This window comes from Gossypium arboreum, chromosome 5 (assembly GCF_025698485.1).
Source record: "Gossypium arboreum isolate Shixiya-1 chromosome 5, ASM2569848v2, whole genome shotgun sequence".
NCBI lineage: Eukaryota > Viridiplantae > Streptophyta > Magnoliopsida > Malvales > Malvaceae > Gossypium > Gossypium arboreum.
Genome location: NC_069074.1, coordinates 82,269,726 through 82,284,793, shown reverse-complemented (window position 1 = coordinate 82,284,793; position 15,068 = coordinate 82,269,726). Strand labels below are relative to the sequence as shown.

Here is a 15,068-nt window from a genome sequence, read left to right as displayed (position 1 = left end):
TAAAGAAGTATATATTATGTGATTATCACCGCTATTATATATATTATGAATTGTTTTATTAGTATATTCATATTATTGTCATTTATTAGCGCAAAATTCTATTCATATATCATCGTTCCATTTTCTACATTACCATTTTAGCTTATTCCATTAAAATCACGTCATGAATCATGTTTAAACATATTTACTCATAGTTTTTTATACTATATCCTCAAATAAGATAAATACCCATCGTTTTAAATTTTACATATGTTATTATAAAAAAAAAAGAGGGAAATTTTAAAAATAGGCAATATTTTGTATTTGGAGATTCGAGGAGTCGTGCCCTAACTTACGGAGTTTTTGATTTTCTCGTTGAATCTAAATAACCAAATATCCTTTTAAAATTAAAATACATGAGATTTAATATTAAAAAAATAAAAGGCAAGCTTATTTTTGAGAATTCGAGACGTCGTGTCCTAACTTACGGGATACGACCTTTTGTTACCTCGAGATAAGAAAGCCTTTTACATACGTTTGATCTATTTAAGGGATTTTACTAAAAAATGTATACATTATGCAAAAAGGGATCGTGTTTTAAACTCTCTTCAAATTTTCAATTCTCGACACTAAGACATCTCGTAATCAACAGATACCAACTTTGGGTGTCATGAGGGTGTTAATCATTCCTCGTGCATAACCAAGTCTCAAACCCATTTTTTGAATTTTGAAGACCAAAAATGTAAATCCTCGAATAATTTATTTCTGCTTCTGTAAAATCTAACACAAATTGTGTATCTGCTTTAGTGGTTAATTGTTCTGGGCGTGTATGAGGGGTTTTGGGTTCAAGTCTCAATTCTATCAATTTTGGTTGTTTTTTAATCTAAGCCTTATATTTGTTCAGTGGGCTTTTATTAAATTATTTGTAAATTCATATCAGAATGACCCTGTTGGTTCAAGTGGTAAACTATGCGAGCGTGGGAGTTTATTTTTGCTCGTTTGAATGAGAGAGTTTCGGTTGAACAGAAATTCTGAGTAAGTGGTTTGTTAGTGGGTTAGTGGGAGGAAAATTAAGAGTTATCAGATTCTGATTGATTTTGTTCTTTTTTTCAAGCTTTCTTCTTGACTTTTTTTCCTCTTTTTTTTTCTCTATTCTTTGTTTTCAATTTCTTTTTGCTTTTTGTGTGGTTATTGCCGTGTTTTCTTGCAACTGTCGTTGCTACGGTTTCTTTTGGATTAATTAATCTGCACGGTAAGTGAAGTTGGGTTTTTTATTAACAATTGATTGCTGGTATTTTGGGCCATCTTATTGATGGCTGATAATTGGTGTTAATAGTTGAATTCTGTGGCATAGGAGAAGGCGGTGAGGTAGCGCTTGTCACTCCAACGGTTTAGTTTACCATGTGTAATCGTTTCCGCAATGGTAAGTTTTTGGAATTGAATCGATTTAGTTTTGTAACTCGATTTTGGTTGCTAAAGGTTTTGGGCATACTGTTTTTAGGTTTTGGAAGGCTCGGGATAGTATTGCCATCAAAACGCTATTAGGTGTATACCCGAAACGCAGAAAAACAAGTGTCGAAAAAAGCTGAAAAACCATATTGTCGACGCCACACGAGCGTGAGGTCACCCGTGTGGTAGGCCGTTTGTGAGAACATGGCCGTGTGGTCGACGAAGGCATGGCCGTATGCAGCACACGGTCGTGTGGTGGCTTGAGTGTGATTGTGTGGGCCACATGGGCTAGGCCAATTTGGGCGTGTAGGCCTACACGGGTATGACACACAGGCATGTGGATCCTTGGGCCAGGCCGTGTGGACCACAAGGTAAGGCCAATCTGAGCGTGTGGACCTACACGGGTATGTGGGCCATAATTCTAAAATATTCCTAGGGTCGCGCGGGACATTCTGTTCAACTGTGGACCTACCGTAGGGTCAGTAAGGACTGATTAAACCCTATCTGTATGCTATGAAACTTTGCCAGACTGATTTGATTAGGATACTAATGTATGCTTGATTATATTGTTTAATGTGTATCTGTTATTGTATAAAACATGTTGAGCATGTTTAGTCTGATGATTCTGTATCTGATATCTGCATCTATTTTGGGGGGTGGGTTTTATATATATTTGGAGGAAGTGTTCTGTATAGCGATCATCACCTATTTTCTGGCAGCTTGGCTGCACTATATCTGATACGTGTCATAACGACACAATGTGGTGTGTAGGGATGGGTGGGTGTTTTTAACCTCACATGGTGTGATGGGATGGTCGGAGTTGGTGTGTAGAGGATGAGGGTAGGACTTTGCATATCTGAATCTATTATCTGATCTGTACATCTGTTTCTATAATTGTATCTGAGATGGGCATAAGCCCGATTCTGCATCTGATTGTCTGAAATATCTCTGTATGTTTGCTTGTCTAATTCTATTGGGTTACACACTGAGTTTACGTAAACTCACATATGTTTGTCTGTTTTGTCAGGTAATCCTCAAACTTAGGCAGATCGGTACGATGGAGACACAGCGGTGACCACTATGTCGTAAAATAGTTAAACTTAGTTCTTTTGGTTTATTTTAAATTTTGGACTTATTTGAGAGTCGTAATTTTTGGGACTCTCTAGACTATTTGGTTTTTAACTGTTTATTTTTGGATTATTTTTCAATTTGATTGCTTTCGTAAAATCGTTTAATAAAAATGAAGGTTTTTATGTAAACAACAGTTTTCCTAAAAACACGAATGTGTTTTCAAACTATAACGATTAAGGCTTCTGCTATAATAAGTTTTGATAAAGAAACTGACTAATTTGTGGTTTTTAGTAAGTTTTAAAGATTGATGTTTTACCAAGTTAGCACGGTTTCCAAAACCCATCTCGTGAGACATCACCAGATTTGGCCATAACGTTCAGGCTGGGTTTGGGGTGTTACAAAAAATTATTGTTTTAGTAAATCAAACCTTTTATTAAAACGATCAAATTCCTAGGTGATCCGATCACACCTCATAAAAAGGATTGGTGACGACTCCCGTTTTTGTTTTTTATATAAAAGTCGATTGAAAAAAAAAAGGTTTAAAAATTCGATTTCAAAAAACTAGTTTCGACAACTTCCATTCATACTCAACTTCTTAGCATAATAACAACTAGTTCAAGTCGACATTTCCTTTTAATAATTGAATTTTATTTTATGATAAGATAATATTTTATAATATTTAATATCATATATAAACTTAATAATTTATAATATCTAATTAAAACTTAATTTAAATTTCATATAATACATATATGAGTGTGTATATGAGATAGTCACACGTTAAAGTTAGAAAGGATAAATGAAGCTAAATATGATTTTTAAAAATTATCATATTTATATAATTAAGATATTCATATTATATACTATAAAAAATTATTATTAAATATTTATAAATTGTAATATATATTTATTATTAAAATGTTAATATAAATATTTTCCACTAATATATTAAGAATATTATTTAAAATTTAAACTTTAAAACTATTATTGTTAAAATTTATTATTAAAATAAAATTGTAATACTATATGATTTATTAAATTAAAAATTATATTAATATATTAATAATTTATTATATTATTAAATATAAATAAATATGTATGTTTAATAATATTAAACAATATAATAATTGATATTGATATTAAAATACAAAAATTATTATTACTATAATAATATAATATTTGATTCTTGTTAATTTTTATATAAAAATACAATTACTTATAAAAGAATTTTTTCAAAAATAACCTACATTTTTAAAATGGTAAGTCAATTTAGATAAAAATTGGCTTATTTTTAGTTGACCAAACTGTTTTTCTTGAAATGAAAGTGTAATTTTTTTCGTTTAAGTCATTTTCTGTGAATTATTGAAAATAAGTCCTTTTTCCTATAAATTGACTTAAAATAATTGATTTACCCTTTTAAAAATGTAAATCATTTTTCAAAAAAGAAATCCTTTATAAGTAATTTTATTTTATATAAAATTAACTTGAACCAAGTTTAATATTATTTACTTTTTAAAAATATTAAAATATTAATATCAATATTATTAAACATATATTTAATAATTTATTAATATAATTTATTATTTTAATAAATAATTTAATATTATAAATTTATTTTAATAATAACTTTCAACAATAATAATTTTAAATAATATTCTTAAATCGTTATTAAAAATTTTATAATAATATTTTAATAATAAATACATATATTACAATTTATAAATATTTAATAATAAATTTTATGTCGTATAAAATAGTAATATTTTAATTATTTAAATATGAGATTTGTTTAAATCATGTTTAACTTCATTTATCTCTTTCAATTCAAATGTGTCGCTATCCACTCTCATATATGTAATATATAATATGTGTAATTTAAATTAAGTCTTAGTAGGCATTGTTTATTATTAAGTTTATATATGATATTAATTATTAAAAATAAATTTCAATTGTCAAAACAAAATGCTACTATAATATTTTTAACAAATATATTTACGTTGTGTTTGTTTCTTAATAACAACATTTAGAGAATAATTTTAGAAAAAAATACCAAATAGTGAAAATTATTTTATGCAAAACTATCCAAACACCATAAAATATTATTTTTTCAAAACTTATTTTCCTAAAATTATAGATTCCTAATTTCAAACCTAAAAATAGGAGTAATTATTGTGATGGTACATTGGGGGATGCTGATTTCTGCTTCAGAATGGTAATTTTCAACTGAAAAGGAAAAATAGGAGTAATTATCGTCGCAAAAAGTTTGATGAGAGTTTGGTCAGGTTTTTGCTCTTAAAACTAATTAATAGCGACAGACATATTGCTATTATAACTATTGTAAAAATAATGGATGAAGGTGGCAGAAATTGGAAGCAATGCTTGAGAGTTTTGGAAAGCTACGAGTAATGGTACTTATAGCCACCAAAGTAATGGGTATCAAGGACCACACTTCTGTCATATTCTCACCATTTGTATTACTTTTAGACTTTTAAACTCGGCTTTAGTGCATGCAAATCATTTTTTATTAGTTCTTATTAGATCTATAATTATTAGAGCAACTAAATAGAAGTTGTCGAGGTGAGTTGGGTCTCGAATCTTCAACGATAGGTATTGTTTTATTTAGAGGGAGGTTTTGTCTCCCTAACTCCGATGGAAGTCCAACCAGGTTCACAGAGTTTAGGGAGTGTCTCAGTTGATATAGATACGACCAGCAAGCTTATAGGAGAGGTGTTAGTATTGGTAAAAATACAGCCAGCCCTTTCTATAACAGCCACCTGCTATAACAATCAAGTGTCTAGTAAAACCAATTTTTTATGTTTTATTTTAACCCTCTATAATAATTTTTCACTTATAATAATAACAACAAGGATACTATCCTTTTCCAATAGTTTAATTCCATGTTAACAAAATCATCCTAATTTTCAGGATTTTTATTTGGATTTGATTTTTTAGCATGAAAATCCTAAAATTTAGGATGAAAATGCTGATGTAACATTAAATTATTGGAAAAGGATAATATCCCTATTTCATACAATTCTTTCTCTTTATTAAATTAGTTCTTTATAATAGCACATTATCTAAAATTTTAAGTAAAATTATAACTATTTCATATCAGCAAGCCTATTAACTATAATTTATTAAATAAAAATTATTGTAATTAAAATATTATTTGAATAAAATGTTTAGTTTTCACATAAAAATCTATTAACCATATTTTATTAAAGCGAAAATAATCTTCAATGGGTGGAATTAAAGATATCAATTCAATAAATTGTTAAGTTTCCTAAGTAAATATTCTACTGTGAATTTGAAACACCATAAACTTATAAATTGATTACTTTAATATAATAACTTATGATAAATTAATTAATTTAATTTGATAACTCATATTGATTAATTGAACTTGTTAGATTTATGAACATTATAATTAATCATGTGAAAGAATGTAAAATAAAATATGCATGAAAACAATAATGCATGAACTTGTTATACGTATTTTAATTTTGTTGATTTGATTCCCACTTTCTTGTTTTTTAAACATAATTCTAAGTTCCTTTATTTGATGAAAATTCATATATATGGTAAGTTTACAATAATTATCTCTCTATAACAGCTTACTTTTATAGGTATATAACATCCACCTCTTTATAACAAGCAAAAACTTGGCAAACAAATATGATTGTTATAGAGAAGAGTGATTGTATAAATTATGAAAATTGCATCTGTAGGGGATCGAACCGTCAACCAAGGCTAATTATGCCTTGGTTGGTGGTTCGATCCCCTCACACACATCTTCCACGATTAATTATCTACACATCATCCAGAGGAAGATGTGTGCGTGGGGGATCGAACCACCAACCAAGACATTAGTAGCCTTTTCAAGGAGATATGGTACCACTTCTCCCAAAGGAGTCGATCCCCCTCAACAAACCTAGGTGCTCCCACTCTGTGCACCTATGATGCTATCCGCAAAGTTGAGAGACAACAGGACAATTTCTTCAATTGTTGAAGGTCGCATCAGCTACCTTGCGTACGACACTTTAGAAACTTCTCTTGACGGAGTCGATCCCCCTCAACAAACCAAGGCGCTACCACTCCGTGAACCTACGAGGCTCTTTGTGGAGTTGAGAAATAAAACCCAAACCCAAGACAATACCTTCAATTACTGAGTACCGCACCGACTACCTAACAGACAACACTTTGAAAATTTCTATCGAAGGAATCAATATCCCTCAACAAAAGTAAAGAAACTTATCTACATGATGTAGGATAAATTCTTCTAAATTTTTATCTATATCCAAAAATAAAAATAAGTAGGGTAGAGAAGATATGACAACGATTGAGACATTGTTTCAACAAAGTCTAACACAAGGAATCATTAGCCAACAAAAACGACTTGTCGCTATAACTGGTGTGAGCCGCACTGCCATTACTTTTAACGTTTAGCTTCAATAATGGAAGGTAAATCACCATCTCCTTGTGCCTTTATTAATGGTACGTTCATAAGCTTGATTCAGATCCAATTTTGAATAAAAATTTTGAAGCTTCAACTTGTTTGAATCGGATGAGTTGATTGGATTGGTTAGATTAGGAATCGATTAGGGTATCAGTTTAAATAAGGATTTTGATCCGATTGAGATATGAATTGGTACAAACCAATTGAGTTAGATAAAAAAACTGGTTGAATCATAATTTTTTATTTTTTTATTTTAAAATTTTAATAATCTTTTAATCAAACCAATTAAATCGACAAATCAATATCTTAATTAATTTAGCCTCTGGTCGAAATTAAAATAAGATTAACTTCAAAACCTCCAACTTAATTCAAATATTGTTTTTCTTTAATTTTCTAATATCAAATGAGCAATAAGTTGATGCTGACGAGGCAAATCAAGTTGATTGGTTTGAAATTAAAATTCTTTATCCAAGCTCAACATGGACTAAGCTAAACTTAGTACATTTGGATAAGTGTATTAATGAGTATAGGACATAATATAAAGTTTATATGTCAACTTTAGTTTAATATGTAATATGATACATGGTTTTTTATTTTTTAATTTGATTTAATTTTCACAAACAATTAATACCATAATTGACATAGTACATTTTTATATACATACTACCCAGGGGTGAAGGCAAAACAATTTTTTAGGGGACGAATATTTTTTTTAAAGGATTAAATTGAATTTTTAAAATTTTAGGAGGGCCAAAGTGTAATTTTACTTTTATTAATTTAAATTTTTTTAAAAAAGTTTAAAGGGCCTAAATAAAAATTTTTCATTTGGGAGGTCAGGGCCCATGCCAGCCCCCTAGGTCTGCCTCTGATACTACCTACACAAATAATTATATTAATCCAATATGAAAGCAAATGAATGTTTTCATTTCTATAAAATATGTATAATTAAATAAAAACCAAAATCTCATTTGTACATTTAAATTACATTTAAAGTATATAATCGCTCCAAATCAAAGTTAATGTAGGATTAAAATTCAATATTTATCCCTAAAGCTTTCTTCAATATTAATGTTAATACTATTATATCTCAATTGAAATAAAATAAGATATTAGGTAAGAGAGAGCTTAAAATCAAGAGCAAAGCCCAGTTTGGGAAGTACCCAGGTTTGGTAGGATAGTAGGCCCAGTTACAGGTCTAACCCAAAGCCATTATCTCACTAACCAAGTTCTAATAAATAATAAAACTTATAAAAATCATAAAAAAATCAAAACAAGTTCTAATAAATTATAAAAATTATTATTTTTAAATTAAAATATTAAAATATAAAAATTATAAAAATTCATTTATTGGTTCCTCGTGGAAATTAAATCCCCAAAATCAAAATGAACATGTGACATTAGACCAATCATTGAATAATAAGAATAGTCGTCAAAATATTTCATGTTGACATATGTTGATAGTTGCAACCATTGAATAATGAAATTCTAATTTTATAATATCTAACCGTACCAAAAATAATTTATATTATACAATTCTTAGCAACTAATTTTCAACTTTTCAATGTCCAAATTAATGTACTATATATAAAAAACTAGAGATAATTTTTTTTAAAAAATCTATCAATAAAAAGAGAGTCCCACAATTATTGATTTATTTGTGGAAGATTGAGAACATTTTATTCAACATGAAAATGACCCTAATGATGACTATTCTCATTATCCAATTGTTGGTCTGATGCCATGGGTTCATTGTGATTTTAGGGGTTAAATGATTTTTTATAATTTTTATATATTATTTTTGAATTTTTATATTTTTTAAGTTTTTTACGAATTTTATATATTTTATAAATTTTATAAGTCTTATTTTAAACTTAATAATTTTTTATGATTTATGATTCTTTGTGAGAAAAATAAAATTAAATCATAAATTGTCACATACCATTAATGTGTCCAAAAACAAAAATCGTTAATAAAAGAATTTAATTAATTTTAGTGTTTAATATAGGACAACAATAAGACACATGAAAATGGAGAGGTTAGCGTCTAAAATGCATCTCAAAATCATACTTCCTCAGAATATCTGCCATTGCGATTTCATCCCTTTTGTTGGACTTGTATGTATTAGCAACCAATATCAAAAGGAACAAATAAAAGAAATGGAAAACGATTGAGGAGAAGACTCCAAAACAAAGTATTTACAATATTTCAAATATGATCCTAAACAACTCATAATGGGACATTTATATATTAATCATCTCCTACATTATTTGAAAACAATTAAACAAGCTGTAAAGAATTATGGGGAAGATAGCTCCACTTCTCCCTTAACTACTTCATCCACGATAAGATTAATGGCAAGTAGCTAAGATATTTAGATTAACATTTTTAATCGTTACGAAAAGATATAAAATACTCCTTCATTGTGAACCCAATGACGTGCTAACACATTCTCCGGAGGTAAACTAAGTTCCCAATTCGAAGCAATTGGAAGAGTAGCTGGTGGACAAGTGGGAGATTGACCAAATGAAAGACGTACGAGAGAAACATGAAAAACTGGATGTACCTTGGAATCGGCTGGTAATTCTAACTTTTGAGCCACTGGATCGATTCAACCAAGAACTTTGTAATGTCTAAATAATCTCAGGGACAATTTTTCATACCATCTTTTGGAAAACGGACATTACCTATAAAGTTGTATGTGAAGAAAAACAACATCGCCTTAACTAAAAGATAGCTCCCAACATTTGGAATTAGTTCGTGCCTTCATCTTTTATTGTGCTTCCAAGTTAGTTTGTGCCTTCATATCTTTGAAGTTCCAAGGCAACCATGTTCGTTTCCCCTTTTACAAATGGATGAAACGTCGGAGGGTCTCTTCCATATAAAATCTCAAAAGGCGTGGTTTTTGTTAAGGAACAGAAACCAATGTTGTAAGAATACTCATCCCAACATAAGTATGCGCTCCAAAGTTGGAGGTGTTCATGTGTGAAGCATCGAAGGTAAGCCTCTAAACACCGATTGGCCACTTCAATTTGTCTGTCAGTTTGGGGGTGATAATAAGTGCTTATGCGTAGCTATATGTGCTATAACCAAAACAATCCTTGCCAAAATACACTTATAAAAGGAAATTCATGGTTGGAAAAAATTGGTCGAGGCATACCATGAAGGCCGATCATTTCCTTGCAAAAAGTGCCAGTCACATTCTTTGCAGTAAAAGGGTGAGATAAAGCTATAAAATGGCTATATTTGCTGAAATTGTCTACCACTAATATGGTATCATGCATATCCATTTGATTTGGGAGAACTCAAGATGAAATCAATAGATATGTCCTCCTATACTTGATTAGGTACTGATAATGGTTGTGTTTAATTGGTACTTATTTTGGTGGAAAAATAAACAATTTTGTACATGTTGCTTCCCATCTTTTCTTTTCTGTTTTTTTTTTTTCTCATTCGAGGCCAAAAAATTAGGCGTCAAAGGTCATTGTTAAGTTTCCAAATACCTTCTATATCCATCTGCCAGGGAATCATGTGCTTCAACTAACAACTTTTGACGTAATGGAAAGTCATCTGGAATCACAAGATAGTCATTGTAAAAGAGTTTGCCATCAACAAGATGGAAATCCAAAATAGATAGAGAATTATCTTGGAGAGAAGTCAATAAGCTTTTAGTATATGGATCTTTGAGCAAAGCTTTTAATTGGTGAAGTCTAAGGGCATTGACGTAATAAGAGTGAGCAACTCTACATTATGAGAATGTCGATACAAAGCACCAATGCCTCGATTCTCTTTTCCTGCTTTGTAGGAAATAATGAAGTCAAAAGGTAATAACATCACAAGAAGCCACAATTGCTCATTTGTAGTAATTCGTTGGTTTAAGATATGTAGGATTATTATGAGTACTAATTTTGCTTACAACAATATCACCACAAGCAATAATATTACGTACAAAATGATACCGAACATCAATGTGTTTTGTTTTCTCATGAAACATTTAATCTTTCGTAAGGAAGATGACACTTTGACCGTCACAAAATATTGTACTAATTTGAAGGTCTTCATTGAGTTCACTAAAGAGTCTCTTTAACCAAATAGCTTTTTACAAGCCTCAAGAATTGCCAAGTACTCAATTCCATTGGTAGACAAAGCGACAGTAGTTTGCAAGGTAGCTTTCCAACTAATTGCACAACCCCCAATTGTAAATACATAACATGTGAGAGATCTTTTTTTTTTATCAAGGTCTCGAGCAAAATCAGCATTAACATACCTAATGAATCCATTTCTATTTCTTCCAAACTACAAGCAAACATCAGTAGCACCTTGTAATTATCTTAAAATTCACTAAACTGTTTTCCAGTGTTCTTTACCAGGATTCACCATATATTTACTAACCGCACTGACTGCATATGATAAATTTGGACATGAACAAACCATAGTATGCATAAGAGATCCCACTACAGTAGAATGTGGAACATTTGACAAGTAGTCAACCTCTTCATCTGATTGTGGAGACAAAGCTGATGAAAGTCTGTAATGGGCCGCTAAAGGAGTACTAACAAGCTTAGCATTCTGCATATTGAACCTGCAAAGAACTTTCTCAATGTAACCTTTCTGACTTAGGTACAATTTACTTGTTTTTCTATCTCTGAAAATCTTCATACCAAGTATCTTCTTTGCTGCTCCCAAATCCTTCATCTCAAATTCTTCACTAAGTTGGACTTTGACCTTTCTTTTCTCTCATTTATCTTTCGTTGCTATCAACAAGTCATCAACATAAAGGAGTAGATACACAAAAGAACCATCACTATTCTTTTTAAAATAAACACAACTATCACAAAACAATTAAATCTCTTGTACCACTGCCTTGGTGACTGTTTCAAGCTATAAAGGGACTTTTTCAACAAGCAAACATAGTCCTCTTTTTCCGAGACTGTAAAGTCATCTGGTTGTTGCATGTAAATGTCCTTCTCAAGTTCTCCATGCGAGAACGATGTTTTTACATCTAACTGTTCAAGCTCTAAATCATACATTGTAACGCCCCAATTTTGGGGAATTCTGTGAATGTTAGCATAGGTTTAATTATGTTAGTGGGCCTCTAGAAGGCCCAAGCTTAAGATAAAACTCGGCAATTTTAGTTAATTTTTGTTCCATAAGAAAAAGGGGGTGAAATTATGAAATAGGACCTATGTGAAAATGTTTGAAAATGCTATAGGCTAAATTGAAGTGGCCAAATAAATAGGAGTGCAAAATAGGAGGATTTGCATGACAAACCTCCCATTTTACATGAAGTGGCCAGCCATCATGTTGTTGTAGACAATATGAGCACTTGATATCCATAATTCATGGTACAAATTGATAATGGGTTAGGTAAATGTTCTATGATAATGGATTAGGTAAATATTCCATGATAATGGGTTAGGTAAATGTTCCATGATAATGGTTTAGGTAAATGTTCCGTGATGGGAATTTCATGTCTTTTGGATTAAAGAATTAAATGGATGAAATAGGAAATTTTATTAAAAAAAGAAAAGGGGTGAAAAGAACAAAGTTTTGTCCATCTTTGTTCATCATAGCCTAAAGTTAGAGAAGAGAAAGGAGAGGAGAAAGCTCTTGATGTTCGGTCACTTGGGGAAGAAAATTGAAGGTAAGTTCAAGGTAGTTTGCTTTTATTTTGATGTTCATGAGTTCTTCTTGATTCTACCTTAACTCTTGAAGCATATTTTGGTTTTTGGTTGTGTTGTGAGCATTTAGTCATGAATTAAAATGAAGGAAATGGTTGTTGTTTCATGTTCTTTTGATGAAAAATGGAAGATAGGTGAAGTTGAGCCAAACAAATGAGCATGCATGTGCCTTAGATGCTAAAGGGAAAAATCGGCTAACATGTTGTGCTTTAAAATGATGAAATGGAGATTATACTTAAGTAAAATCATAGATATGTGATGATTGATTGGTGATATACATGTTTAAATAACAAGCATGCAAGTTAGGTGTGAAAGAGTGATTTGGTAATAAATCTGCTTGGGACAGCAGCAGTAACGTGACTTTGGAAAATCACCATAAATTGTGGGAGATGAATTAGAAGCTGAATAAATTATGTAATTAAAGATTAATGAGTCTAGTTTCAAATGGAATAAATGAGAACATATTTTGAATTCTGTACAATGAGAAATTTGATTCGTAATGAAGAGTGGTCAGATTAGTCAAACAGTGAAACATGGGAAACTTTAAGAAAGATCTGGTATTGATTGGCCATACAAAAAATTCTGAAAATTTTATGGATAGAAGATATATGAGTCTATTTTTAGGGAAAATTAACGGAACTTGATTTGGAGTTTCGTAGCTCCAGTTATAAATAATTTAGTGACTGTTGCTCAGGAAGACAACTTGCAGTGAAATTATGATTATATGGTAAACATTGACAAAAATTTGTTAATGAGTTGCTTATTGTTTTCTTATAAGCTTACTATGATCTATAGGTGTGGTTGGCCGAATATTGTAAGGGGTTAATACGTAGTTCGTATTTGAATAGTTAGATTAATGTGTTAGTAATCCAATTGTAGGCAGTTTGTGTGTGGATCTCGTTAGCATATCGTCGCAAACAGGTGTGTAACTAACACCCTCTTTCTTAGTCTAGATCGGCAAAAGTCGAAAATCTGAAATGCCGAAAACCGGTATTTTGTAAATTTGCGAGTGTGCAAATGCTCGTGAAGTAAATCGATTAATGTTTTTGGTAAGCTGTAATGTTTGGACTACAAAGTGCATGATTTCTGTGCCCTCGATATTTTTGGGCTTAATGGGCCAAAATTGGAATGATGGGCCAACGGGCCCAATTCGGTAAGAACCCTCGGTACGTGATTCTGTAGTACGTGAAAGGTAGGAATATGCATGAAAAACCTTAAAATAGATAAATTACTGAAATACCTTTAAAAGTGGAAAATCTACGTTTACCCTTAGGAGATAAATTACGAAATACCCCTAGGGTTAAATTGACCTAAATGCATGTTTGATCGTTGTTATTTCTTGCATGCCATGTTATTATCGATGCATGGGACTGGGATATTGACGGAGGAAGTACTGAAAGTGGCTTGTCCACGTCTTGGAGGCTTTGCCTCAATTTATTGATAATCGAGCGACAATCTTTGAATCTGTGGAGTGTTAAATTTGGGTGGGTTAAGCTATCCCCACATGGAGTGTATGGCTGGTACGGTGGAGTGTAGTGGTTGGTGGGTTGAGTAGTCTCCCAAATGGACTTGCATATGTTTATTGATGTTGCATGTATTTTGAAATGGGCCTATGGGCCATCATTATCTGAATAAGGGCTAAGGCCCAGTTTATTATAATCTGAAAAGGGCTCTGGCCCAGTACCACTGTTACCTGAATGGGCTTAGGCCCAATGGGCTAGAGCTGACTTGGGCTTTGAATGGGTTTTCCTTACACACTGAGTTTCCCCAAACTCACCCCTTTTATTTTCATCCACGTAGGAAATCCCCAACCATAGTGGGCTTGGAGCTGTGAGGGAATTCGGAGTGGCCACCCGTTCTGAAAGTTTGATTTTCTTCTGGTGAACTGGACATCTTTTTATTTTTGTTTGAAGTTTTGGGTTTTTAAATGTAATAAGGCCGCTTAATTATTTTTTATGGTTTTAATATGTATTACTAAGATAGGTATTACTTATTTTAACTGTTGAAATTGGATAGCTTTAGGGTGCGTTTTCAAAAACAACAATTGATTTCAAAATAACACGACAACAAGCAAAGCTTCCGCAATGAAAGTATTTTCCAAAATTAATCACTTTTCCTAAAATGACTTAATCAAATTGGTTTCTAGAAATATCCATGACGTTAAGGTGTGGCAATGGCGGTATGCATGTCTAGGATTGGATCCGAAGGAGCTTGGTACTTAAGCGATCGATGGACTCACCACCTCTTTTCCGGTTTCCTACCTGGTGCACTGCTTCCATTCACTTTAACCTATAATGAAATTATCTTTTAAAACACTAAGTAAGTTTTTCTGGATCAACAATATAAAATGTTTTGAACGCTTCGATGTGGCATGTCGGATCCGGTCATAACGTCTGGGCCGGGTTTGGGGTGTTACATACATGACCACAATACCA

At 31.4% G+C, this 15,068-nt stretch overlaps 1 long non-coding RNA gene across 1 annotated transcript; it reads left to right on the top strand.

Annotated features, from left to right (window-relative positions):
- The first annotated feature begins 13,676 nt into the window (after nt 1-13,676).
- Nucleotides 13,677-14,611, top strand: LOC128293100 (uncharacterized). The gene is made up of 2 exons (XR_008283157.1): nt 13,677-13,786; nt 14,434-14,611. It is a non-coding gene; the product is annotated as an uncharacterized LOC128293100 (long non-coding RNA).
- The last annotated feature ends 457 nt before the right edge of the window (nt 14,612-15,068 follow it).